We start from the raw sequence: 5202 nt of genomic DNA, 5'->3' as shown, positions 1-5202 counted from the left end.
CCATTAAGAAACGCTTAGTGGAAGATCGAGGGGTAATGTATTTACAAAAACAAACCAACAAAGGCTGGGCGGCTTGCATTGTCATTGTAAGCGATAAAAACCACAGCACGGGTTAAAAACAAATTGATTGGCGCCTGAAGGAGGCAGAGCAAAGAAACATTTCTTGATAACACATAAATCCGATACATCAAGGTTTCTTTCGTATGAAGCGTAAGTGTTGCAAAACGTTGATTTGAAACATTGGTTTCATAGGTCCAAATTGTCACTGTGTACGTAAGACACTTTTTATTATTCTTGATATTCTGGAAAAAAGATTTGACGCCCCCAAGAGTTGCCGCCCCTAGGCACGTGCCTAGTGGGCCTATTTGGTAATCCGCCACTGCCAATACATATAGATGGCATGCACAAGTCGGCAATAAACGTCCTTGGTTTCAACACATTAACCTACCCCGTGCAGTTTTAGTGTTTACCATGCGAATGCGTACAGGTCACGTTGTTATACCAGGTATCCAAAAAAGTTCATGCCGTATATTGCAGTGAGAAATAAAGACTCTGTAATTTCTGGCAAATGTGTTTTATTCAGCAAAATAAGCTCCTTCAGCTTCAATTACATGTTCCCAACGAGATACAAACTTATAAATCCCGCGTTTGTAAAAGTTCTGGTCCCTAGAAGCAAAAAATTGTCCTATGACCTGCGTGACATCATCTCGGTTTCGGAACTGTTGCTCACGCAAATGGTTATCCATGGCCAAAAACAAGTGAAAGTCGGATGGGGCAATGTCCTGGGAGTAAGGAGGATGAGGTAAAATTTCCCAACCAAGTGTGTTGATTAGCTCCTTGGTCGCTTTCGCCGTATGAGGTCTAGCGTTGTCTTGAAGAAGGATCACTCCTTTCCTGTTGACTAGTGCTGGCTGCTTCGGACGCAGTGCAGCTGCAACCCTTTGCAACTGGGACGAGTATACCTCGGATGTGATGGTTTTGCCATGCTCTAGGAATTCAAAGTGTCACAACACCAGCGCTGGTCCACCAAACACAGAGCAGAACCTTCTGTTGATGAATGTTTTCTTTGGGAGTCAATGCAACAGAACCAGGGGACGACCAATGATGTTTTCTTTTGCGGTTACTGTATAACACCCATTTCTCGTCACATGTCAATATCTGGTCCAGGAATGGGGCTTTCTTGTGGCGTGACAGCAATGATGCGCAAATGGTGAGCCGCTGGCGTTTGTTTTCCTCGGACAAAACGTGAGGAACCCACTTACTGAGCTTCCAAGTCTTCCCGAGGTTGTGCAGATGCAATCGAATGGTTTCCTCAGACACTCCAAGCCCTTGTGCAAGTTCTTTGCACGTTTGCTGTGGATCGCGCTCGATGATCTCCTTCAGCAGGGCTTCGTCGATAGTGGCGGGGCGTCCAGCTCGAGGCTTGTCCTGGAGGCTCTCATTGCCCGATGCAAAGCGACTGAACCACTTTCGCGCTGTGCGCTCACTCACTGATGCCTCTCCAAACGCGGAGCATATCTTTCGAGCAGCGTGTGCAGCGTTGCTGCCCAATTTGAACTCATACAGTAAACACGACCGTAAAACGTCCTTTGACACTGACATGTTCCCTTCAGGATTGTAGTTCCTACAGACCTGCTGTCTATGCGACCGACGAGCCTCCCAACTCTGCACTGACTGACGGTTGCCGGGAATGTAAACTTTTGACGCCATCCAGACAGGGTTGCCGACACATGCCGTTTGACTTGCACTTTTCGTTCCAGCGGCACGAACATTTTTGGATACCTGGTACATCCCAGTTCATATACCGTGCCTGCAACTTCCTGTCAGTGTGGAGAACCTATACAATCAACCACACATTTGTTTTTACAATGCCCAATTCGACAACAACATCGCAATACTCTATACAACCAGTTACAACGTGTGGGTATTCCATTTCCGATGTCCCTTTCGGCTCTACTCTACGAACCACGGTCTGATGTCATGTGGATACTGTACAGCTTTGCACGCAAACACAACATTGTAACATAAACAAACAGATACTTGGAATGTAAACAAAGTTTCTCATAACAAACCAAATAGGACCCCTGGCAAGAAATCGCTCATAGGCGGTGTGTGCCAATCAAAGAAGAAGGAAGGAAGGCCCACGGAGAGCCAACGTGTACAGCAGTTTTACAAATCTGTGTAGAGTTAAATAATGGAAGAAGGAACGATAATGGAAGGGAAAGCTATGCTTTATAATGGTCATTCTTCTATTAAATATCCCTGCTTCTCATGTGAAAGATAAACGAAAGAGTTCTGCTGCATGCGTGTTTTCATCAAGTCACGAGAAAACTATTGCTTGTAAAAATTGTTAGTGACCAAATTTTCAAAAATATATTTTAAACTTATATTTATCGAAATTTACCATAAACCATGTAGTGCAAAATAAGTATTTTCACATTCTTCACTTTACTTTTAACAAAAAAAGGTAAAGTGCTCCCCTGTGCATAGCACCACGCCATTAAGGCGTATAGGGGTGTGGGGGTAACACCCCACACTTTCTTGATCCGGTCGTGAGTGGGGGTGATGTGATCAGCATCACGCCCCTGACCGCCTTTTCCCCCCAGGGTTTCCCCCAGGTACCCATGTTATTCGACGCTGGGTAGGCGCCGGGCCGCTTCCAACGTTAGAAAAGTTCCCGGATTTGAACCGGCCGGGGATCGAACCCGGGACTTTTAGCATGGTAGTCAGACGCGTTACTTTACTTTTAACGCCTATTTTTATTTTATTTTCCATAAAGCAATTTCAGTCTGTGTTTCATTTCTGTTACGCAAATTATGATAAAATATTTTTGTGCAGATAAGAGAAAATACACTGAGAAGATTACATCAGTTGCACAGTACATTTCAAAGCTAAGTTTATGTTAAATATTACAAGGAAATAATGTATAAAACATTATATCACATACTGAAATATATTTTGAATTTTGTACCGCGAAAAAAGCTGCCTCATCTCTCTCCCCGAACGCATTAATTAATTGGTTCACAACCGCATCACTAGGGATCCTATCGACGACGAGACATGGCAGTCTTGGTTTTGTTCTTGTTGACAGTTGTAAATATCTGTCTCGTGTTTATTTGTAAATGCCTCGTTTGCAGTCTCGTCTCGGTTTCGGAGGGAAATTCTCGTTCTTGTCTCAAGTCTCGAAAAATATAGAATTGACAACTTATGCGAAGGCTTATCGTACAAACTTTCACGGTGCATAGACATTATAAAGACAAAACAATTTTCCTTTATTTTTTTATTTGTTTGTTTGACTTCTCCTTTCAACGCTACGAGCCTTCTAAAACTGTATATTATCCTGCTTATACGTGTATATGCAAACCAAACTGCCGATTCAGAATTACCACGAATGAACTGGCGTTGCACTTATTATACACAAAATTCATGATTTAACTGAGGAACTCTCAAGTTCCAGGTTTGACTCTCGAGCTGGGCATGACTGTTCCTTCGTGAATGTCCTTTCATTGAAGTGGAAGTTGTTTGGTGGAGGAGGAGGAGTTGCTGGATCCTTTGGGGACAGTAGGCCTTAGGGGATACTTCTATTGTTAACGCTAGTGTTGCTCACGAGACGAGACATTTCCCGTCTCATCTCATAAAAGGAGACGGGAAATGAGAATGTTTCGAAATGAGACGGGACAGACCAAAGTTTCGTCTCGTCTTGTGGGCTGGTTGGGTGATACTTAGATTGTGCTGGTTGGAGTTGGTGGCAGTGGGGGAGCGAGGTAAAAGTAGGATGGATACATAAATTTGCCATATATATATATATATATCAACTAAAGAAAACTGTCGTTTACTGCAGGAAATTTAAAAACTCCACGTACCTTTATTTATATATATATATATATATATATATATATATATATATATATATATACAGGGTGACTGGTAATTAGATGTATTCCCTGAAAGGGGTTAAAGTAGAGACAATTTGCAATAAATATGACCATATGACACCCCGTCCGAAAATTAGTAGTTTTCGAGATAATCGAATTTCAATTGTTTTTTTTTTTTAAAATGACAATTTTCCACATAAAAAGACGAATTGAGAAAAAACTGCTCATTGTATGGAACTTATTTCAGCGTTTTCTGATAGCTAAGAAATAAGTGGTTCATTTTTAAAAAAAGTTTTTCCCAAATAACAATCACATGTAAGTAACGGGTGGGTCTAAACTTGCAAGTGATGATAAAAAAATGCACTCTTAGTTTACTTGGCAACGTATTAATAACAAAAATGGTATGACACGAAGCGTACAAATCACAGATTAGATATAGGTACAAATTACTTAAATTACTTCCTTGTGACATCTGCTATCCAACAAGGTACAAATGTTGCTAACATTCACATTTGTGTACAAGAAATAATACTTCATTCATCTTCATGTGAATGGAATCAATAAACAATACAATTAAAGAACATTACACGTCTTGCTCAAAGTGGGCACCTCCGTTACGAATGCAGGCACGCAGGTTTTTACGGACATTTGGTCTCTTAACTCGTGATGTGATGGTGACCTTGACGTGTTGCAGCTGTTAAGATCCTCTCCCTGAGCTCTTCTTGCGAGTTTACCGGTGTCAGATGTAAACCAAGAGCGTGTTAATTTCGTACTGTGCGCAAGAGTGTTATTCTTGGTTACTTGCCGTTACTTGTTTGTGTTGTTGCAGTGTGTATGTGTGTTGTGTCAGTGAGACGATCGGAATGCCAGCCGCAAGGCTCACGATAGAACAAAGAATTTTTATGTATGACACTTACGTGAAAACAGACTTGTGTCGAGACGTGTCTAGGCAATTTGTACAGAAATATGCAATATTTATATAAATGTCTGCATATGTCCATAAAAATAAGCGGGCATTACAGGCCGCAAATGTCGGCATCTCCGTCAGCACTGCCCGCCACGCTTCTCCCGATCTCTCGGCTGAAGATCGAAACGAACGCCCTGTACATATACCATATCGCCTCTTATATTGAAGAAATTGGCGTGTAAACCCGACTGTTCTAAACGCAGGGTGCGAAGTCCAGGGAGACGGGGAATTTCCCCCACCAATGATCTTGTCCTGAAATTTCGCCCCACCAATCTCTTCCGGGGAGGAGAGTTTTTGTTTTAACAAGAAACATAAACAATTAATTTGGGATTCGAATATATTTGACTGAAATAATATCGA

The 5202-nt window shown here is 41.9% G+C and overlaps 1 pseudogene; it reads right to left on the bottom strand.

Annotated features, from left to right (window-relative positions):
• Positions 1-996: 996 nt before the first annotated feature.
• Positions 997-1710, bottom strand: LOC145996365 (histone-lysine N-methyltransferase SETMAR pseudogene; annotated as a pseudogene).
• Between the last annotated feature and the right edge of the window lie 3492 nt (positions 1711-5202).

This window comes from Lepisma saccharinum, chromosome 12, assembly GCF_977018435.1.
Source record: "Lepisma saccharinum chromosome 12, izLepSacc3.1, whole genome shotgun sequence".
In the NCBI taxonomy this organism is placed as follows: Eukaryota; Metazoa; Arthropoda; class Insecta; order Zygentoma; family Lepismatidae; genus Lepisma; species Lepisma saccharinum.
This window is presented reverse-complemented; position numbering and strand designations above follow the sequence as displayed.